Source organism: Neofelis nebulosa, chromosome 9 (assembly GCF_028018385.1).
Source record: "Neofelis nebulosa isolate mNeoNeb1 chromosome 9, mNeoNeb1.pri, whole genome shotgun sequence".
NCBI classification, from domain to species: Eukaryota; Metazoa; Chordata; class Mammalia; order Carnivora; family Felidae; genus Neofelis; species Neofelis nebulosa.
In genome coordinates, this window is record NC_080790.1 from 100,021,095 (window position 1) to 100,045,719 (window position 24,625).

Below are 24,625 nucleotides of genomic sequence, written 5' to 3' on the forward strand. Positions count from 1 at the left end.
CGTCGGGGTGGGTGGGGGGGGCGCTGCTTAAGATTTTCTCTTTCTCTCTCCTCTCTCTCTCCCTCTGCCCCTCTCCTCCACTAGCAGTCTCTTTCTCTCTCAAATAAAAAAAGAAATTAAAACAAAAATTTTAAACACAAGTTGACATAAACACATTCTATTATCCCCACAGCCTCATCCGAATCTCTCAACAAATGCTTGATTGTGGGCCAGGAGGGGTGGGTCGCCAAACAAAGGCCCATGAGAGTACGATACAGACTCACTTTATACCATTGCATTTGGTGCTAGGTAATGGTGGGTCCATTTCCACTAGGAAATGGTGGGTCATGGCTGAAATCAGAAATGACCATGAGCCCTCAACACGGAGAGAATGCCTCAAAAGCGTTTATGTGAAATCTGACTTCTTTCTGAGAGCTTTCGGAATTCACAGTGAAACGCAGTGCGCATCGACCCTGTGTCTCAGTTCCACCCCTGCAAACCGCTAAGCCTCCCTGGAGTTTCTCGTATGGAACACCAGGCCCCTTAGGTGTGTGCAGGGAGGAGCTGCAAATAGGAGCTTCCTCTCATGGGCACTGCGGTGTTGGGTGAGCCAGGCTAGGCTGTGAGGATGTTGTAGTGACAGCGGTCATCTCGGGAAAGCGTGGCTCCATTTCTAGTCTGCTGATGACGGGTTTATCTTCCCTTGTAATGGCTCTGTTCAGAGAGATGTTTACCACTCGCATCCCATTGGCGGGGCTCTGCAATCCATGAAAAGCCCTTTCAGGAGTCATCACGTACATCTGTAAATGCCTGGAAATCAATGCCATTTAGCCAGCGGTAGTGACCTTTCAGACACAGAGATGATTTCGAAATGGCATGTGAAAGATAACATCCAGCAGTGCCAATACAACACACAGAATTTCCAATACCACTTTAAGGACCCTCTCTTGCAAAAATGGAGTAAAAGCCCAAGCTCAATATGCTTCACAGGCAGCTCTCAAAGCTCAAGAAAGAACGAAGGCTGGTCTGGTTCACAAGAAGGGTGTTAAGTGCCAGTTTTCACCCCCTTTGTCAAAGGTCACATCCAATGACTCCATCCCTCATAGAAGAGAGAAGAGAAGAGGGCCAAGACTTTGAGACTAAGGCTCTAGGTTCTTATCTTAGCTCCAGTTTGTGATTCTGCCTGGGCATGTCCTCTCTGATCCTTAACTTCCCCATATATGGAATGGGGTAAGAATATTTGTTGTATGTGCTTCAGAGGTGCAGGAGGCGTTTTAGAAACCTGAAATGTGTTTTCTCAAATAATCGTGGGGTGCCTAGATGGCTCAGTCAGTTGAGCATCCAGCTTTTGATTTGGGCCCAGGTAAGGGTGATCCCAGGGTTGTGGGATGGAGCCCCAAGTCAAACTTTGCGCTGAGCACGGGGCCTGCTTGATTCTCTCTCTCCCGCTGCCTCTTTCCTCTGCACGTGCACTCTCTCCCTGAAAAAAAAAATCCTTTCAAAAACAGTATTTATCAATTTTTTAAAACTTAGATCACAAAGATTAGCTAAAGTAATACACTAAAAATAATTTCAAATTCCATCATCATTTTTTTCTATTCATACATTCTTTCTTATGAATGTATGTATTTACTCTAAAAATGGTTATATTGACCATACTGTTTGTCACCTACTGTTTTACTTAACACTATATTGAATACAGCTTTCTAAGTCGTTTACTATTTTCCCCACAACTTTTAATGATTATGTAATATCCCATTGTGTATTTGGAGCATAATTTAGCCAACCAGTTTCTAACTATTGCATTTTCATGCACTTTCTCTTTTTCTCTCTCTGAGTTTCTTTTTGCCTTTCAGTTTTTCTCTTCTTCCTTTCTCTTTTTTCTTTCTCTCTTCTTTCTTCCTTCCTTCTTTGTTTTTCTTTCTTTCCTTTCCTCCTTTTCTTTCTCCAACCCACCCAGCTCCTTCTCACTTTCATTTTCTTCCTCCTTCTTTCTTTCCTTCCTTCCTTCCTCTCCTTGGCAATTATAAAGGATGTTGCTGGATGCTTCTCCCACCACTGTGATAGTCCCAAGGAGCAAGTGTAATAGAAACAAGGGACAGCCACATGGCAGGTTTAGCAAACCAAACCCTTTCCTGGGATCTTGAATATAGATCAAAAGGATGCAGGGGCTCCTGAGTGGTTCAGTCGGTTGAACGTCTGTCTCTTGATTTCAGCTCAGGTCATGATCCCGGGGTCATGGGATGGAGATGCTTGGGATTCTCTCTCATGCGCTCTCCCTCTGTTCCTCTCTCCTGCAGCTCGTGCTACAAAGACTTTCAGTTTGCGCCCATCCATTTCAGCCATGGCTATTCAGCATCCCCTTCTTTTCCTCCCTGTAATCCTGTGAGATCCTACAAATCTTTTTGATGAATTTCCCTCTTGCCTAAAGTAGCCATTGTCCATTTCTGCTGCTTGTTATCGAAAGATCTCTATAACAAATGCAATCAGGGAACATCTGTCGATTGTATAGTACTTGCCTGACTTTTTAACATTTCAATTAATCAGAAACGGCCTACAGACGCTAACATTCATGTTAAGTCTATAGTCTTGTTTATACTGAGATTTGGGGCTTTTTTGCCTTTATGAATGCATACTGCCTCTGGAAATAGTAAACTTATGCACTTTTTTTTAGCCCACCAAGTAAATTGATATTTGTTTAATTGGCAAACAAAATCTATTAGTGTTTTGGCTGGACCCTGCTGGGAATGAGATTCAGCCTCTAGACCCAGTTTTACAGGCTATTTCTGAACCTCGGAAAACAAAGATTTACTATCACTTTTATAGAAATGCTAATAGGACCATAACTATAGTAACACAGATGGCACAGCTGTGAAATATACATACGTGTGTGCATAAAAGAAAGCACGATTAGGGAAGTAGATGTTTGGATTGCCTATGAGACAGAGGAACTTTGCTGTGGGATGGTTTCTGTTTATCCACATGGCCTAGCAGAGCAGGTCACAGGATGGTTTCCTTTGTTGTCTTTTTTTCTGGTTTTCTTCAAGGATCCACACCCGAGCCTCCTCAGGGTCAGCCGGCACACTAGTTCTCTTATTATTCTCTCCCATCAGAAGGAGTTCACTGGGAGGCAAAGTGTCATGGGAGCATTGGCCTTCAGGAATCCATTGATGATCAGCCAGTGGCTTCCAACTCAGAACCAAGAGCAGAACTGTGATAGTAATGACATTGTTGGGCTCTTGAACTGACTCCCTGACTTTCTCTGATGGCTGGTGAAGATGGCACATGTTACTGCAGAACAAGACGCAGCCACTCAATAGGATGCTGAAGAGTCAGACTGATTTGGGACTTAGAATGTGATAGACCTAGTTTTGAATTCAGTTCGGCCATGTTGACCTGACTGAGTAATTTATCCAACAAACTGCCTAGTTTTGGTCATTCTCTCTAAACCCTCAGTTTCTTACCTCAGAAATTCTTTCAAATGGTTGTGAGGATTTATGAAACAGTGAATGCCTGGTATGTAGTAAGCACTCTTCAATGGTTACTGTTATCACTTTTCAGTAATTATATTTGCAGTAAGATATTTTGAGATTTAAAGAACTCCATAAACCTCAAGTAATGGGTTCATTAAAAAGATGCATTTGGGAATTCGGAAAAACAGGAATCCCACGTTGGTAGCAAGGAAAGGGAGATAGCTCAACAAGCAGGGTCAGGGACCCCCAGCATGTCTGAGCCTTGAAGAGTATGAAACTGGATCATCACGTAGCATTCAAGAAAGCTCTGGATGTCAGCGGCCAAAGCCTGTGTTGCCCTAATCTGGAATTTCCCTATTAACCTGACCTCTCTCCATTTATTTTTGTCTTTTATCTTCCTTGTTCTCCCACTCCTAATGGCTTGTCAGAGCATCTTTTCAGTTCTTGCTGACCTTTCTGTACTTAGCACTTTAGAGTTCAGGGATGTCAGAACCTAGCTCACCCTTTTTTGGGGAGAAGTTTTCTTTCCAGACTATATGATAAGCCTCATTCTGGCTACCTTGGGATAGATGCTTTTCCTGGTCAAAGTGGACACAGTGGAATTGCACTGTATCTACCTAATATAACTGAACTTAACTACATAAGCTACGTGGAGAGAGAAATAAGGAGAGACAGAGGGATGGGGAAAGAGAACACCTGTGATTTGCCAGCATTTCTTCTTGTGAGCAACTGTCTTGGGACAAGTGCCAAGTGGGTGATTTGAGTCTGTGGACTCCTCAGTTTTTCTTACTCATACATGAACTGCATGCGATTCCAGTGCTTGAATGTGGATATTTTTGGTACTGCACTCTCTTAGGTCAGGTGTCCAGGAAGCAGACTCTGAGATGGAAATTTGTGTTTAGGAGATGGAAATTGTGTTTAGGACATTTATTGGAGAGTGATCTTGGGACTTACATCTGTAGAGACTAGGAGAGCAGGGTAAGGCATGGAGAAGTTAAACCATGGTGCCTTTGCAACCAAATCTTCAGAATTATCCCAAGTTGAGTCAAGAGGGCCAGGTATAAAACCATAAGAGACTCTTAAATACAGAGAACAAAGAGGAGAGGTGGCTGGTGGGATGGCCTAATTGGTCGATGGGTATTAAGGAGGGCACTTGTTGGGATGAACACTGGGTGTTATATGTAAGTGATGAATCACTGAATTCTACTCCAAAACCAAAAACAAACAAATAGAAAAGAAAAGAAAAGAAAAGAAAAGAAAAGAAAAGAAATGAAAAGAGGGGCAAGGTCTACATACCTCTATGTTAACCAGTCAATGGATGCAGCTGCCCCCAGGAAAGGGGCATAGCCTTGGGCAAACAGCTGGGAGCCAAGAGCAAGTAATATTTCTGACAGTTGGGAAACAGGTGACTCATTCTGAAAGAGGGATTTGGGTACAGCCTCTACTGCATGTATCTATTTATTCTCCCGTTCATATATCCATCTATCTACCATTCCATTCACTTAACACATATTCATTGAGTGCCATGTGCCGGTCACTCTCCTGAGGTTGGGGATGCACTAGAGTACAGAGATGCCCTCTTGGAGGCTACATTCCAGTGAGGGAACAGATGCCCAACTTCAGGTAGTGATAAAGGCTAGGAAGAAGAATAAAGCAAGGTAAGAGTTCAGAAAATGCCAGAGAATGTTATCTTATATGCTGTGCTCAGGGAAGAGCTTTCTGCCTAAGTACCTTTTAAAAATTTTTTTTTAAAAATGTTTTATTTGTTTTTAAGACATAGACAGAGTATGAGCAGGGATGGGGCAGAGAGAGAGGGAGACACAGAATCTGAAGCAGGAGCCAGGCTCCGAGCTGTGAGCACAGAGCCCGACGTGAGGCTCAAACTCACGAACTGTGAGATCATGACCTAAGCCGAAGTTGGACGCTTAACCAACTGAGCCACCCAGGTGCCCCTGCCCAAGTTCCTTTTATGCAGTAACCTGAATGAGGTGGAGGAGCTGATGAGACTAATTGGGGAAGGAATGTTCCAGGCAGAAAGAGCAGCAAGTTCAGAAGTCCTGAGGCATACATGAGTTTGGCAGGAAGGAGGAAGTAGTCCTGGAATATAGGGTGTGGAGGGGAATGTGGTGAGAAATGTTGGAAAGGTAGGCATAAGACACATCCTATAAGGCCTTGAGGGTCATGGAAAGGACTTAGAACATTATTTTGAGTGACATAGGCATCACTGGATGATTTTGAGCAGAGGAGTAATGTGATTTGACTTTCGCTTAAGCAAGACTACTCTGGCTACATGTGGGCAAGGGTGAAAACATGGAGATCAACTGAGAGGCCAAAGGTCTAGGATGGTAAGTGGAGGAAGAGAAAAGTGACTTCTTAATAGCAACCTGCTATTTTATGTGATGTTCAACAAAATAAAACAATGATTAGTTTCCAACAATGGATGAAAAAAATATCTGTATTGGGCTCGTTGCAGCAGAGTATACAAAGTGATGAATTCCTAAGAGATTTTTAAGAGTAGTTTTGGTAATATACAATTTTAAGTTTATTTGATAAATGTAAACTGTCACCCCTAGAACTTTTATAAAATGAGCTGTGAATGAACCTCTGTCATAGCATTCAACTCTGGAGGGTAGAGACTATGCTTTTCTCTGCATCCTCAATACTTAACATGGAGCCTTGGAATAAAATATTTGTGGAATAAATGAATTAATTATGAATGAAAAGAGTATGGTACTGAAAAGTATATCTGTCCTATGTGGGCTCTGTACAGACTGGGTATGCTCTCAGTTGGATATTACATTCAATAAGAATGAGTCAATTAGATTCCTGGAAAATATAACATTTTCTCTGACCAATCAACTTGCATTTGAAGTGAGGATATTCTGAAAGGTCAGATGGGATTGAGAGTTCAAAATTTGGATGCTCAATTTCCAACAACTCAAAAAGGTGTAAAAAGACAATACTTTATTCTTCATTGTCAGGAGAATAGATACCTAGGGCAGATTACATTTTCTAAAGATGGTTATTCATCCCAAATGCTCTTCTGCAATTGACCTTGCCAAGCCCATCAAGAGACTTTACCATCAAGAGAAGGAATCCATTTTCTACTTCCTTGAGTCTGGGTGTTCCCTGTGACTACCTTGATCAATAGCATATGACAGACATGATGCTGTGCTAGTTTCAGACTTAGTTTAATTTGATTGACAGCTTCCTCTTTCAGCCTCTTGGAATGCTCACTCTTGTGACACTCCCTTTCAGAACTTGGCTGCCATGCTGTGGAACTCCTAAGCCACATGGAGGTATTTCAGTTGACAGCCTTAGCTAGCTGCAGTATCAGTTGCCAGTCAGGTGCGTATTGAGCCCAGTTGAGCCTGGTTGAGCCTTCATTCCAGCCCAGTTGAGCCTTCAGATGACTGCAGCCCCAGCTGACCCTTGGCTGAATTGCATGAGATACACCAAGTGAAAACTACTCAGCTGAGTCCAGTAAAACCAAATGACCATGAGAGATAATAAGTAGTTTCAAGCTACTAAGTTTTGGGGTGATTTGTTGTGGAACAATAGAGAACTGGAAAAATATCAATCATGGATATCAAATCACTTAGTGGATATTCATGCCAAGTGGAGTGGATCCCAAATCACATTCTCTTGAGATGATCTGGGACCCCTCCTACTTGCCATCCACTTAATAGGCATGGGGAGTAATATGCCTGTAGTTACGATTGTCATAGACTCATGAAGTCGTGACTGAGCCTATGTGACTCCTTGCTATCATTTCTATCACCATTCCACTTTTCTCTCTCCCTACTATTGTCTGGCTCCTACTTCTTCCATGGAAATGGAGTTTCTTCTTTTTTATCTAGCTTCATTCTTCTGTGCCATTTTCTTATTATTCTTACCTTTTTTTTCCCCCTCTTCATCATTCTCTTACCTTTCCTATATCTTAGTCTTTCCAGGTTTGTAGCTGACTCTCCCCTAAATTCCTTTGAGTCCCACTACCTTTCTCTCTTTTGAGTTCCTTTTCTGTAGTGGACCACTGATGCTCCTGCCTGCCTGGAATTTCTTGCTTTTTGTCTTAGTGGCATCATGGAGATATACCTCCCTCATTTATGTGATGTGTGTGAGATCCTCAGTCAAGATCCTTTCCCCAAATCCTCAACCAAAGGTAGGTCATATTGTCCATGACCTGAAAAAGGATGGTTTTCAGTAGGGTATCAATAGAAAGTGGTGATTACTAAGTGCGGACACCTGACGAGGCAGCCCATTTCCTCCTCTATCTAGATCTGAGGAGCTCCTTCATTCTGTTCTGAGGACTGCTTATTTAATTCTTTTCTATTCCACCTGCTTACTGAACTATCCTTCCAACAGGTAATTTTAAATTTGAGTCAACCAGAATTATTTTCTGTTATCTGGGCCTAAATATCTTAGCTGACATATTATTTCCCTCTTCCCTCCCCGCCCCCACCTTTTATTCTCATTAATGCCCTCCCCTTAGTTCTGCTTTTCTATTTATTTCTCTGTGTTTCTCTTATTGTCTCTTTTCATAGTCATGTATACAAATGAACTTTCTCTCACATGCACCCTCCACATTTTTTTTTTTCCCTTCAGGGTCTGCTTCTTTTCTTTTTATAATTAAATTGTTTTAAATTAAAATCTTCTGGGCCTTACTTATGCCCAATCAATTCCACATGGCTCTCCTTCCATGGCTGGTGGTCTGTGGGATTATAATAAATCTCTAAGTCTCTGCCATTGCTTTTAGTTTGCCAAGCTGGAGCTTATCCCTTACAGCTCCGTCCCAGAATGTCTACAGGTTCTTCCAGAAAACAATGGCTTTTTCTTGTTGGATGGCTCAGTTCTGTGAGCACCATGCCTCTCCTGCTGAGTCTGTGGTGGTGTTTGTGCAAGTCTAGTATTAATATGACACAACTTTACTGCTTTTTTGGAGGTCTTTTAGAAATCTGGCTGACAGGGTTGGCTCACAGAAAATATCAGGGTCTAGTGTTGACATAATTTTGGAGTGGCAAATAAGAGATCTGTGGGGCATTAGAATTCCAGACCCAGGCTGTGGGGCACCAGCATCCATTCTTTTAACCACTACCTATGCTGCTTCTCCTTGGGGTGCCAGTCTGCTTCTGCCATTTTCTGATTTGCCAGCTCTGGTCTTGATGAGGACTGCACACAAGGGCAGGCCACAGGTAAGGTCTGTAGAGAGAATGTCCAGGGTCCATCTCTGAGTAGCCTGATAGGAGGGAGAAGATAAGGAATACAAGGGTCAGTTGAGACAGTCTAAAACTGAGGAGGTTTATTTGTAGCGTGAAGTGGACATTGTTAGTTCCCTGTCCATCTTCGTTTGCCACTCACTATTCTTATGTATGTTTTATTGATGGCTTCCCATTGCTGGCACCTAAAAACCAGAGGGCTTTTGCTGGCTGCAGGAGTGTGCTTGGTCTGTGCACGGGGAAGGCCAGAAGTGCACAGGAATGTGCCCGGAGCAGCCTGAACCAATGATAAGGAGAAGTTGGTGAAGAAATACCTCACCTGTCTCACCTGTTGGAGGGGGAACTTCTTTGAGTTGTGTTCTGTACAGTCTTACATAGGTCCCCAGTGGGATGGAACTCTAGTTGTCCACAGACATAAGCTGCTCATCAAAACACATCATATTGGCTGCCTTCCCATCCCTGTCTTATTCCTCATTCTCTACCAGTGCTTCGTGAGGTCGCCCTTCACCCCAGTAAAACGTTTACACTCAAATCCTTATCTCAGGGTCTATTGTCTTGGAGAACCTAACCTGAAAAGAGGGTCCTCAAGTTGCAGAGCCAGTAGGTGGCAAGTCAGAGTGATGCTCCCAGGATAGAAAATCGGCAGCAAAAATTTCAAAACACAAATTAACCCTTTGAAGAGTTCCTCTTATTAAAGTGTGTGTGTGTGTTGTGTGTTTTGTGTGTGTTTGTGTATGTGTGTGTGTGTGTGTGTGTGTGTGTGTGTAATGGTGGGTTGAGGATTTAAATATTGTGAAAATGACTCTGGACTGGGGCATATGAACTAGAGGCCTGCTGATACTACAGTTCCCATAAATTAAACAAGTCACTATATTCTCTTTATTGAGCTCCTTTCTGGAAAAAAAATTGCCCTGCTGACCTCACCAAGAAACCATGATAAGCAAGCATTAGCTGACAACTGTATGCCTTTAACAGCATACTGAAAATGGTAGTGGTGATGGGGCATTAAATTTCCTTTACTTATTAAGGTTTCTTTAGTTTTTATGGTGAAATAGTTTTGATAACAATTTTTAAAATGCCAGCATTTGATAACAATTTTAAAATTTGATAACAACTAAGTTGTTTCTGTGAAGGGCCCTGATTTTCAAGTTATATTCACTATACGTTCACTGATGTACAAAGTGTCACAGTGATGAACATGCATGTTCTGAGCTCTAAAATCATGAAAAGTTAATAGTTGTATTTCTGTTGTCCTGAGTCTTGTTTCCACTGTTGCTATTCATTTCCTGTTTAACATGTTTCAAGAGTCCACAATTGAACTAGCTGATCCTTTCAAGTCAGCTTGTCTTTCACTGTGTTCAGGACTAGCACTTGGGGCTTTGATCTTTCCTGCCTCCTGTCCGTGGATCAGGCTCTGAGTTTTCTCACTAGACCAGGAGGCTGTTGTGGGACCCTGGAAATACCAGCCTTATTTTAATTCTGAGTCTTGAGAGTATTATGGGTTTGTTATAAGATTCAAGATTTAAGACTACAGATTCAGAAACTCAGTGCATTTGGTTTCTTCCATGATGATCTGGGGAATGGGTACAAAGAGAAGAGATGAAAGTTTCGTTGGTCCTAAGACCCAAAAGGAAATGTATTGAAAAGTTACATGCTATGCACACTATGCTGTGGCTTTCTCCATGATTCGCTTGTTAAATTTCCCTGGTAATCCTTCTAAATCCATTTTTGGTAGATAAGGAAACTCAGGTTCAGAGAAGTAAACTGACTTGCCTGAGATCACACAGCTCATGAATGCAGAGTTGAGATTGCACCCCAGTGCTTTCTTTGTCACTCTGTCCACTTTAAGTGTTTGGACACTTAAAGATGAATATTGGGTTCTTCCAGAGTCACATACTCTCTTTGAACTTTCCCTACCTGTGTAGGGGTGTTGAGTCAGATGTTCACTTTAGTGATTCCAGCTTTTAGATTCTTGGTTGAGCTGTGAAAGGGTGAGCCTGTGCCAAAATGTCCTGGATCTTCTATTTTACTGTTCTTATGATAGGATGAATTGACTTATCACATGAGACACATCTAAGATCATGAATTGTCTTTATGATGATTCCATCTGAGGCCTCCATTGGACATTCACGGAGACCTCCATAACGGTGCTCCTAGCAAGGCCTGCCTTAAGCTGGGTGGCTTGGGGTGGGAAGTTTCCCACACACAAATGCCCCCAGCCATGGTGTGTATATTCTTTTTGGCTTGCTTTCCCCTGCCACAGATTCCCAAATAGACTGTACAAGCTTTCCAAAGAAGCTAATGAGGGCTTGCCTCAGAGCCTTCCCAAACTGTTTGAGAGCACTTGGTAAAGGCCCACAGTAACTGTGCATCTCTTAACTCTATACTCCACACCACTTGCTTGCTGACCTCCAGGGTCCCCACTATACCATGGCTTTTCTCAGAAATGGCACAAGGCCTTCTTTGTTTCGGATTGCTATTTCTAATTCTTGGCCTTGGTCTATCTGTAATTAGGGCTCCAGGTTTTGTCCCTTCGGCCTTTGCCTTTTTTCTCTTGGGATACTGATTCTGACTCATGTTTCTGACCACCTTCATTTTGGGGTTATATTGTCTAGAGCACTCTGCTTTCAGTCTGGTCACTTAAAAATTATTTTTTTATTTCAAAACATTTTTTTGAGTATAGCTGACATATGATGTTACATTAGTCTCAGGCATACAACATAGTGATTTGACTTCCTTATACATTATGCTATGCTCACTACAAGTGTAGTTACCCCACCATACAACAGTATCACAATATCATTGACTATATTCCTGATGCTATGCTTTTTATTCCTGTGACTTATTCATTCCATAACTGGAAACCTGTATCTTCCCACTCCTCTTCCCCCATTTTGCCCATCCCCTCACCCCTCTCTGGTTTGGCAACCATCAGTTTGTTCTCTGCATTTATGGGTCTGGTTACTTTTTTTTTTAAATTTTTTTTTTTAACGTTTATTTATTTGTGAGACAGAGAGAGACAGAGCATGAACGGGGGAGGGCCAGAGAGAGAGGGAAACACAGAATCAGAAGCAGGCTCCAGGCTCTGAGCCATCAACCCAGAGCCCGACGCGGGGCTCGAACTCACGGACTGCGAGATCGTGACCTGAGCTGAAGTCGGACGCTCAACCGACTGAGCCACCCAGGCACCCCAGGTCTGGTTACTTTTGAATGAGCCCAACTCCACCTAGGAATCACTGTGATGATAGCTTGGTCTGGAATTTCCCCACCACCTTTACGAAGAGCAGTTTCAAATCCCGTTTCCAGTCTGAGTCAGGAAAATGGGGAATGTAATCTGCTCTCCAATTAGATGGGGGTGGAGATAAAGAGACTCTAAGATGAAAAAATTCACTCCTGCTAAAGTAGCAGTGGACTTGGTCCATGGCCTACTTCTGCCTTACTCTTTTTGGGCCATTTTTTTTTTTTTTTCCTACTGAGACTAGGTATTGGCTTTCTATTGTTGCATAACAAATTATTACAAACTTAGTGACTTAAAGCAACACAAATTCACTTTCTTAGTGTCCATGGTTCAAGAATCTGGGTATAGGTTGGCTGGTTCGTCTGTTCAAGGTTTTACTGAGCTGAAGTCAAGGTGTTGGTTAGAGCTGTGATTCTCATCTGAGGCTCAGGCCCTCTGCCAGCTCACTGGTTGTGGGAAGAATTCATTTCCTTATGGTTACAGGACTAAGGCCCCATTCTTTTAGCTATTGAATAGGACTTCTTTAGAGTCCACTTATAGTTTCTGGACACATGAGCCCATGTGCTCATCTGATTAAGTCAGACCCACCCAGGGTAACCTCCTTTGGATGAATTCAAAGTCACCATAAGAGGGAATGACCTAGGGATTTGGTTGCTGTCGTACCCAGTGTGGGTACACAGCAGGAGTAGCTCTGTTCTCCACTGTTTTTGTGTCTTATGTTTAATTGGGGAATTGATACGTAAACAATTATTAATACAATTAGTGGTATTGTACACCTGATATTGTCAGGCTCATTAGCCCTTGGTTCTGCAGTTAAAACTGCTATTCTATATATATATGATATATATATATATATATATATATATATATATATATATATATATCATAACTATCACTTAGCAGCTCCATTCTTCCACTGCAGTGAGGGAAGGCTGGTGGCTTTGCTGCGTGGACATACAGAAGAGATCTGGGTCCTAACTCCCTCTTAAATAGACTTTCAGCCAAGTCTCCTTTTCTATGCTCTACTGACACTTTCAATTCCAAAAGTACTTGATGCAAACAATTCCTGAAACTTTGGGGGAGTTCTGTGATGTATTTCATGTTCTCCTTGGCTTAAGGATTCAGATTTCTAAAGTTAATTAACACTGATAAATCTGCTTTTGAAATTCTACTATTTTGTTCCTGCTGTCTTCTCCTATTTCCTTACTGATGCTTCATTGGAGTTTGGGGAGGAAGAGGATCTAAAAGAATGTACACCATGTGGCATCTCTAACTAAAACCTTGTTCATTTCACTCTTGGACTATCAGGAACCCATGAGTGATGGAAAGATCACAATATAGAGAGGGTTTGGTGACCCAGCTGTGACATGAGCTAGCTGCATGACCTTGAGTGAGTCATCTGCTCTTGTTAAGTTTTACTTTTTGTGAAGTAAGGCATTGGATTAGGTAAATGTGAAAGCCTCATCAATGATTCTACATTATATCTCCATTTCCCAGGATTCTGAGTTGATTATACCAACACCATTTTCTTAGCATATTGGATAAAAGAATTTTTCCTGTAAAAATATTATCTTGGTTAGCTTTCTATTCCAGTGTACAAAAAGGTCACAGTAGACTTCTGACCAAGGTGCCCAAATCTTTAGGTTCATCCCCGGACAGAAAGTTCTAGCAGTTCTGCCACATTGAAGCATATGCCATCTTTTGGGATGATAATGTTTATTAGGAGGCAAACACTTAGCTTTGTTAGGCTTTTTCCTGGCTGCACTTTGGAAAGGCCATTAGGAGGAATTCTAAAATGGAGCCATCTTAGCCAAAGTCTGAATCTCCTTAGAGCATAGTCCACAGTGTAGGTTGTCTCCTTGGAGCACAAACTCTTTGGGTAGAGCATAATGATGGTCCATTTCTGGTCAGGCTCCCTGTGCCAGGGTTGATGGCTGGAATTGTCCTGATGAGTTTGAGAGAAAGACGATTATTCTCAGGTCTATCTGTTGAATTATGGCAAATGAGACTGTTTATTGTCTTATATATACGCTATGAAGACATTTAGAATAAATAATATAATAAAAATTGTGTTTTGAATTCTTTGGGAGAAAAGTGAATTATTTGTTTCACTGTGCGTATCTGACTCTCATATACGCATATTACACACACACATATATACGCAAATTTATATATATGCAAATATATGAATCTGACCCCTCTGTACATATATGATGAACTGTGACCTACTAAGTGTCAGTGTGCCTGAATATCCCTTCCAAATAAGGGTGAGAGGAGAGGAGATGAAAAGTTTCCTTTTATGTCGCCCAGCTCCTCCCAAGATTCATAAGAAGCAGGAGAAGCCATTTTCATGCAAGATCTAGGGAGACCTGGCAAGGGAAGAAGGGCTGCTGGGTTACCCAGGTAGCGAAGTAGGCCATACACTGTGGGAGCAGTTACACCCCCTCCTTCCTGTTGAAACAGGGCATAGCTCTGGCATGCTGAAAAACCTCAGAGAAAGTCACAATGGTGTCCAGGCCTGGCAGTTAAGGGAGGAGGTCACAAGGAAGAGGAAAAGAGAGACTGCAGTCCCCATGTGGCAGCTGACTGAATCCAAGGCTTCCACAAATAAACTTTAAGGAGAGTCAGAGTGTTTATTTTTGCTTTAAGCTCAGCAGTTAGGGACAAAAGCCAGTTAAACGAAGGTTTAACATTCTTTGGAGCTTTCTTAAACATTCCATTAAAGCTAATTGTGGTAACCTGTGGATATGTTATGTTCCATGGCAAAAGAGGATTATGGTTGCAGATGGAATTAAGGTTGTTAATCAGCCGACCTTAAAATAGCAAGGTTTGGGGCTCAGTCGGTTAGGTGTCCGACTTTGGCTCAGGTTATGATATCACTGTTTGTGGGTTCAAGCCCTGCTTCGGGCTCTGTGCTGACAGCTCAGAGCCCGGAGCCTGCTTCAGATTCTGTGTCTCCCTCTCTCTCTCTCTCTCTCTTTCTCTCTCTGCCCCTCCCCAGCTCGTGCTCTCTCTCTCTCTGTCAAAAACAAAATAAATAAATAAACAATAAACATTTAAAAAAATAAAAAATAAATAAAATAGCAAGCTTAGCCTGGATTCTCCAGGTGGGCCCAATCTCATCACATGAAGTCTTTACAGAAAAAGGAAGCTAAGAGTGGGCTCAAGAGATGTGACATGAGGAGGATTCAACACGCCATTGCTGCCCTTGACAATGTAAGAAGGGGGGCATGAGCCAAGGGATATGGCAGCTTCTAGAAGGAACAGCCCTCAGTTTTTTCAGCCAGCCAGAAAATGGGGACCTAGTCCTGTAACTTCAAAGAACTGAATTCTGCCAGCAACCAAAGTAGGCAGGAAGCTGATGCTCCCCTATAAACCAGGGACTTCAGAAAGACATACAGCCTACTGATACCTGGATTTTTGCATGGTGAGACACCTGCTAGACTGTGACCTACAGAACTATAAGATAACAAATTTGTGTTGCCTTAAACTAATGAATTTGTGGTGAGCTGTTATGGCAGCAAAACTATTACGATAATCAAAATGCAGAGGCCTAGACAGTCCAGTCTCTCTGCATCTTTAAATATTCTTTTTTTCAGAATCGCTCCCAATCTAAGACCTCTTTCTCTATTTCTATTCTCTTATTCAAACATGACCTTGAAAATATATTTCCCTTATGTTTTCTACCTTTCATTCAGTATTTCCTGGAAATTTGACTCTATTGTCTTCATTCATTGGGTAAAAGTTTTCTATCAACCCATATTTTGGCAGTTTTTAGTCTTGTGATTTTGTTTGTTTTACACCTTTAAAAGACTGTTCTAGGGGTGCCTGGGTGGCTCAGTTGGTTACGTGTCCAACTTTGGCTTAGGTCATGGTCCCGTGGTTCATGGGTTCAAGCCCCACGTTGGGCTCTGTGCTGACAGCTCAGAGCCTGGACCCTGCTTCAGATTCTGTGTCTCCCTCTCTGCCCCTCCCCCACTCACTCACGCTCTCTCTCTCTCAAAAATGAATAAATGTTAAAAAGAAAAAGGACTGTTCTAACTCCCTGTACCAGGTTTAAAAATTACATGTAAGAGGGGCTACTAACCTGAAAAGATGTACCATCTCAAGTAACCATGCAAATGTAAATACAAATAATGAGTTGTTTTGAACTGTCATGTGGCCAAACTTAAATGACATATCATTTGATGTGTTGATGAGCATGAAGGGAAGTATGTGATTTTATACACTGCTAAGAGGGTGTGTAAATCTGTGAAGTCTCCTGGAAAGGAAATGTGACAATATTTCCATAAATAAAAGTGTGAGTTCCCTGGTACTTAGAGATGTGCACAAAGGTAAAAATGTCTATTCTGGCATTGTTTGAGATTGTGTGGAATTAGAAACCTAAATAAATGGCCAAGGTAACACATATAAAAACATTGGGAGGAGAGGGGGAGAGGGGGTGGGAGTATAAAGAACATTCAGCCCTTGATTCTGATCACTTCTCTATTGTTGAATGTTTTACAGTGAGGATCTGACCATGATTCCTAAAGTAATATGAAATGGGAAAAGTCCCCCCCCCAAGCAAGCAAACAAACAAATAAATAATAAAAAAGGAGGGGTGAGTGGATGGTTCAGTCAGTTAAGCGACTCAGTCTTGATTTCAGCTCAAGTCATGATCTCACGGTTAGTGAGATTGAGCCCTGCATTGAGCTCTGTGCTGAAAGCTCGGTGCCTGTTTGGGATTCTCTGTCTCCCTTTCTCTCTGCCCCTTCCCTGCTCTCTCTCAGTTTCTCTAAATAATAAAAAATGTTACATAAAGAAAAGAAGATCACATTGAGGGTTTTTTTTTTTTTTCCAGGAGAAATCCAGGTCTCCTTCTACTTTTCAAAATTAAAATGAAACCAGCCTGTTGTCAAAACCCAAAAAGTTCAGGCAGCAGGTGGATAATTTAGTCATGGCGCTGACTGTTTAGTTATTTGGATAATTGAATTTAAGCCATCATGGATAATGTAATCCAGTTTAATTTGCAAAAATGTCAGGCCTGGAGACAGATCAGAAGGAAAACATTTGGTGATGGCAGAAACGTCATTGGAGAGACTTCCTTTGTGTTACGAGCTGTCTGTAAGAACCGACCCATTCCCAATATAAGGACTTAGATTGAAAAGATTTGATTAAAAACCTTGGCAATCTGGTGTGTGTTGTTAATGTTAGTGTTACATAATGCATTTTGCTAATTTATTTATGAAATGTTTGATTTAGTAGTCCATTTGCCCCTTGTCAAAAGCATCTGGGAATGCCTTCATTTTCAATTTGTTTACTTGAATAATAATTTGATTTGGGTTTCCCATTTGGCAAGTTTATTCTGATCCCAGTAACATCTATAATGAGACCACATGGTTGATTCCTATTGTTCTGGAAATTTTGGTCTTCATTTCAAATGTCACATGCAGCGAACCACCCATCATTTTCCAGCCAAAACATGTGCTTGTTGGCTTTGAAAAAGAACTGTAAGTAAAAATGACATTTCCTCCATTTATTCCTTGGATCAACAGCCAAACACATTTCTGCTTTTCCTGCTTTTTGTTAGTCCCTATTGTGCCCACCGCTGTGCCCAGATTTGGGCATGACTGACACTTATTTGCTTCTTGTCTGCTGGGAGAAAAGTCATCATAAAAAATGTCTGTAGGAAGAGTCTTAGACAACATGGGAGGAGAGTAGACATTGTGAGTAGATGTCGTGGATAGGACTCAAGTTTAGTTTGTTTCAGAGAGACTAATAGTTTTCTGGGTTCTGGATACACAGACTGAAATACTGGAACACACTGAGATACAAGCAGCTCTGCCTGGGGACCCCTCCTGTGTGCATTTACTTTGGTGCCCTGTGGGCAAGAATGCAGACCAGCAGTACTTAGTGGTTCAGTGTCAGAGGGAAGTGGGACCTGATAAGACATTAGTGCCTTTTAGGACTTTTGAATGCATATCAGAATCCCCTTGGGAGACTCAGAAACATAGAGAGATGTACTGAAGTCTTAATGCATGCTGATGGTTGCCCTGACTTTGTAATATCCATCTGATTCACATGCTGTGGCTGATTGGTTATACATGGCTTTCACCATGAACTGTATATTTGTACTCTATTGAAACAATCTTTTTGCAGTGGTTTGTTTTGCCAAAACATCAATATGGCAGAATAAGGATGTGTAGAGTAGGAACCTTGCCATAACTATAACTTCTGAAACCTTTGTGATCCAGCAGAATCTGGTCACTGGAGTGCTCATTTGTAGCTAAAGGTCATCTCACTATTTAATAGTATTTATGGTTTGTTTTCTAGAGGTCATAGAGTGAAGACCAAAAAAATGGAGGAAATGATGACCTTTCATATAGAAGGGCAGCTATATTAGAAAAAGTCACCAGAGTATAGGCTCCTGTTGCCAAGTTAGTTATGTGATGAGTTATAACTATAGACCTGAGATAGGTTTCCAAAAGCGAATCAGTGAAAGAGTATCACTATCACTGATTCCAAACCAGGGGAATGGAAGTCTGGAGGCTTTTTAAATTTGCCCAAGGAAACCTCTGACTCTGGCATCTCTATATCCACCTGTGTCCTCTGCCAAAACTGTTTTTCATAATGCATTGCTTTTATTGGTCTTCCTTGGAATATATGTTGGGTCCTTGATAGTCACAGAGTATCTATCTTCATAGATGGGGTCTCTGCATGTGTGAGGACAACCTGGTGGTCATTAAGCCAGGCAAGGGCGTAACCCAGACTGCTCATCTTCCATATCAGCTGGGCGGTAGCCTGGGCTCTTTGAAAATCACAGGCTGGCTGTGATGTCCTCAGGGACCTAAGTTCCTTACTTTAAGTCTTTACCAAAGTATCTAGTGTGCTTATGTTGTTCTGTAAGGTAGAGAGAGAATACTGCATTTTTTTCAGGAAACACAGCTTCAGACTAGTCCTTAATTATTTAAATATTTACTTTACCTTGGTCTGAATGTTTCTACCTAGAAGACTATATCTTACACCCAGATTTTTTGTGTGTGTAATGCTTAAATGAGATCAAAACCTCTCATCTTGGGTCATTCATATTGTGTCCATCGGAGCCACTGATTCAAGTGTACTGGTTCTTAATGTAAGTGGTAAAGGGACCGTAATCAATCATCCCATGGGGGTCATGTTTAGTGTTAAGCACACTGATGACATTCTGAACAATGCTGTAATTTCATAATGATCTAGACATAACGTCATCAAGGAGGAAAAGGTATCAGAGCCTCAGACCTTGCCCTGCAGGCCCCAACTGAAATCATTGATTCACCACCTAAGCTGAACTTCGGAGTCACTGAGATGCTTTTGCAAACTTCTGATAGCCAGGCCACCCTCCAGATCAATTAAATTGAAATCTCTGGGGTGGGACCTGGGCACCTGCTTTTATAACTCCATGGGTGATTCACATGTGGAGCTGAGGCTGAGAGTGACTGTTCTGGTTGCCTTGCTTCCCCAAATGTGGCCCTTGGATGGACAGCATTGGCCTCTCTTGGGAGCTTGTCTGAAATGCTGAATCGTGGCTCTACCTGAGACCTAGTGAGTCAGAATCTGCATTTTAACGAGATCCATATACAGCTCCTATTGTCCCTTTGGACAATCTAGTAACAAGGCTTCCCAGAACAGGGAGAAGAAAGCAATCCATACTTTTTTGTCTTAATGTGACAGATTAAAGAGAAAATGACTCCCATATTATTACATACTTTTTAATGTGCTAAAAAAACACTACTTAAATACTTAAAATTAAAAATTATATTTGGACTCTAAGAAAGCCTGCCTAATATTTTTTTTGTGGGCAAAATGTGATTCAAAATTGTAGCCAAGACAATATTTATAATAAATGGAAAGCATTGGGCTTTGTTCGGCTTAGTGATGCTCTTGAAGGCATTTCACATAAATATATAGCACACAAGGTATGACAATTATTTTGTGATTTTTTTTGGTACCATTTTGTATCTACTGGGAGAGACATTACTTTTTCAAGGGAGAGGTTGAATATAAAAGGGTGATTGCAAACAATACATCGAGGCTTTACCACTTGTAGAAACACAAACGCAGACAGAGGTGAACTGTATTTTCAAAGCAAAGGAAAATATTCAAAACTGTTGGTGGGTGGAATTTACATAGATCTTGATCAAATATGCATTCGCCGTCCTAAATTTGAGACTTCACCACAGCACATAGCCTTGTCACATGGAGTGTTGGTTCTTTGAAATAGCAGAAAAGAGAGGTCAATAGCTGCTGAGAAGGAGCACATGTGGAAAAATAAACAGATACAGGGAGGTCTAGGCTGAAGAGAGAAATTGCCTTCTGTGAGACCTCATTTGCTGGACACCATGCTGGGTGCTCCACATACAGAGGACAGCAAGCTGATTAAGGCTTCAAAGGTAAGCTCCTTACCTTAAGAGTGGAAGTGGACACAAAACCAGACCTCTTTGCTTCCTCTGTGATGCCAGATCATTGGGAAGTTCTTGAGGACCTCAGTGAACAATATCGCTGTTGTACTGGAGGCCCAGAACCTACCTTGCCAATTTTTAGTGCCTTTCAAAACAGCAGGGTGATATTTTATCCATTCTCTTCCCTTCTCCTTTCTTTCTTATTACCTTCCTGGCTGCTCCTTGCTCTCTGGCTTTTAAACTGTAGGTCGTCTGCCTTTACCAATCAGCATCAGAAAAGCTATCTCCTTGTTATATTGTCCCCAGATTCCCATTAATCCTTTGGTGAGTATTTAAGGATGCTTTGCCTACAGAAAATTTCTGTCCACTTGCCTGGCAGCAAAAGAAACTATGTTTCCAAGATTCTTTCTGACAATTCTGACATGATCATAGCAATGTAAGATCCAGTGTCCCAATGTTCTCTTTACTTAGTGTTCCAGTGCTGTGACATGAGGCTCAGTTTATTTTTTTCAGAAACTTCCTGCCTCTAATCTCTTTGGCTAAAAGTCAAGGGCAGTTCGTTCACAAGATATCAGGATCTTAGGTTAAACTCCTCAAGCTGGTTGAGATATATATAGTAAGCCTAACTCCCATCTATGTGCAGCTCTGTTCCACCTGTCTTGGAGGATGAGCAGCTACCCTCAATGCCCATGACTCAATATGATTTCATTCTCAAGATGACAACCACCTGGCCTGTATGATCTCCCACTGTTAGTTCTCTCTCTCCTCCCTTAGAGTTCACCTCCCTCCTCACTATCGTCAATACTCTAAAGGCACAAATTGGTCACAGATTAGCTGCGGTGCCTATAGAACTGTTCGTTTTAATTAAATTAGTGTTCAGCATTTAAAGATCAGAAGATTTCATAGAAAAGTCATATTTTTGTTTTCTCCTCAAAACCCAAGTGAGACCAAAAAGACGATCCAGGGAATGGGCCAACCTGGCAGCCATGCCTGGAGAGAGTCCCGCCTGTTCCCGAAGATGACCCACCCCACTTTCTTCCTTCACTCAGTCCATCCCTTTGTAACTTGAACTAAACAATGGGTAATTCCATCCCATCTTCTTCATTTCTTCTCTTTTCATGTGTGACTAATCTTTTAATTCATTAAAAATTTTTTCCAATTATTATACTTTTCATTTTGAGAAATTTTATTTGGTTCTTTTCCCATGACTCAATACGATTCCATGCTCAAGATCACAACCACCTGGGCTGTATGACCTCCCACTGTTAGTTCTCTCTCTCCTCCCCTAGAGTTCGCCTCCCTCCCCACTATCGCCAATACTCTAAAGGCACAAACTGGTCACAGACTAGCTGTGGTGCCTATAGAACTGTTCGTTTTAATTCAGTTAGTGTTTGACCATTCCTTGTAGTATCTGATTCTTTTTTTCATGTGTTTGGATTTCTCTTTTATTCCTTAAAGCATATCAAAAATAGTTATTTTACCTGTGAGCCTGAAACTCCAATAGCTGAAGACCTTGTGATTCTGTGCCTGCCCTGATTTGTCCCAGCCCATGGCAGCTTGTCTGTGAACTGCCCATTTATGTTGCAGCTTGACCTGTGTGATTTCTTTGGGGCCTTGGTTGATTCTCTCCATAAAGGAATTAAATCTGTTCCTGCATATTGCCTGGGACACTACCACTATGGGACTACTTTAAAGTTTCTTGAGGTTTCTTGAACTATAAATGTAGTTCTGACACTGAGGCGTCCCAGCTGGAGGTGATAGGTAGCATGGGGATCACCTCTACTGAGCTGTACTGACACATGTCGTGAGCTACTGACCCTTGTCGGCCAAGGCTTTGGTGTCTGTTCACTAATGAGAAATGATATTCTGCAATCATGGATCAGTGAGCCATTTCAGAGTAAAATGTAGCAGCCTGTTGGTATTGTTTAGTAACAATATTTGGATTTATGATTTATTCTTGGTTTTGGTGGAATCTGGGGAAAAGAGTTGAGTTTTAAGATATGACTCGTCACTTAACTAGAATGTATCTATTAGAGACTCCCAACATGAACAGTTTCTGGTACCAAGGTACCAAGGTACCAAGGTGCTTCACCTACCCGCCCCCCCCCCCCCCATAAGCACACATATACACACATGTGTGCACACACTGGTCCTTGTTACAACCTGGAGACAAAGTTCTCCAAGGAGACCCAGCCATGGAAGGACAAAGAAACTATGGCCTGCAGTCTCCTGACCCCTTTCCAAGCATGTCCCTGTCCTGCTGCTGCTGTGCTGAATTCCTTGTCCACTGTTGTATGAATTTAAACTGAATCTTGTTTTTCCAGCCACTAGTGGAATAGCTAAGGTGATTGATGTGTAATGAACACTATAGGCTCCTCTCAGATTCCCCACCTCTCTGGGGCTAAACTTCAGTGTCTTTTCCTGGAGTTCCATGCAGCTGATGAAGGGAAATCGCAGTGTATTTCATGGTTTGCTGCAAACACACAGGGCTCCTCCCTTCCCTCTGTTTCTGGGTTTCTCTGAGGATTCCTTATTTCCAATCCAGGTCACAGATGCATTTAATCCAGAATTGTTTTTTCAATCGGGCCTTACACAGTATATCCAATCTTCTAAACTGCCAGAAACAAAAATCTCGAGGTGTGTGTCTGTGCGTACACACACACACACACACACATGAAATATACATGTGTGTACATATATACAGCTATGTACACACATGTTTTATATATGTATGTATATATATGTATATATATATATATATATATATATATATATGAACACATACATAATCATGATTCTCTAACCCACTGTGATCTGGTTTTCACCCCTTCTACACTGCCCATCCCTTTAATTTTGCTGTTACTGGGGCACCTGGGTGGCTTAGTCAGTTGAGCGTCCAACTCTTGATTTTGGCTCAGGTCATGATTCCAAGACTGTGGATCCAGCCCCACATTGGGCTCTACTCTAAGCATGAAGCCTGCTTAAGATTCTCCTCTTTCTCTCTCTCTCCCTCTGCCCCTCTCCCTTGCTTGCACACTCTCTCTCTCTAAAAGAAAGAAAGAAGGAAAGAAAGAAAGAAAGAAAGGAAGGAAGGAAGGAAGGAAGGAAGGAAGGAAGGAAGAAAGGAAGGAAGGAAGGAAGGAAAGAAAAAAATTGCAGTTACTTAAGGTGCTGTCCTCTTTTTTCTCCTATTCTGTCTCTTGTCACTACCTCAGACTACTGCCTGCTGCTTGCAGACCACTTACAACCTACTGCCAATTTTTGTAAGTAAAGTGTTGCAGAAACGGGGCCACACCCAGTTGTTTCTGGCTTGTTGATGGCTGTTTATAGCGGTGGATTAAACAGGTCCACAAAGCCTAAAATATTTACTCTGTGCCCCTTAACAGAAGGATAAAAGGGCTCCAGAGTGCCTCGCTGTTGCATTCTGCATGTCACCTTTTGATGTGTGCTATTATGTGAAATTGCATGGTGTTTCACACAGGAGCATGTCCTGCTTGCTGTGAAAAGTTCATTAAGCATCTAATGGGGAATTATGCCTTGGGATGTCTCATATGGGGTATCAATATAGCCACATGTTGGGTGGATGTGTATGAAAGGACAACAGTGACACCTGACAGGTCTCTTTTAGGAGTTCATGAATAATAGGAGATTTTCTGATTATGGAGAACAGAATTGCCGAACAGAGTTTCTGACCTGCACCTCTGGCACCAAGAAGCAAGGAATTGGGGCTCCACATCAGGCTCTCTGCCGTCAGCATGGAGCCTGGAGCCTCTTTGGATCCCCTCTCTCCCTCTCTCTCTGCCCCTACCCTGCTCGCACTCTCTCTCTCAAAAACAAATAAACATAAAAAAAACAAAACAAAACAAAACAAAAAAACAGGAGAAGCAAGGTATTCAAACCACAGTGTCAAGGAGCCAACCCGGAGAGAGATGGTGAGTAAAGCTGGTTCAAGCCTGGGGTCACCAGCAGAGACCAACTCTACTCTGAGGTCTTACCACAGCACAAGTGTGAAGTCCACCCTCGGCCAGGCTGTCGGGGCCAGCTGGAGAAGAACTCACCTGCGTGTGGCCACTGCTTCGCTTCCTGGGGACCACAGAGCAGGGAGCCCCGGTTATGAACCGTCTGACTTTCAGGACTGGGGGGTGGGTGGTAAAAAACTTCAAAGGCATACTGTGCTTCCCTCTTATCTGCTGTGCCCCTGAAACCAGGCATCTGTTTGGAGAGCTTGGGTGTCAAGAGGGCTTACTCCAATCACTTGCAGGGTGAATTAGCAGGGATGTGAGGGAGCTTCCTCTACTCAGA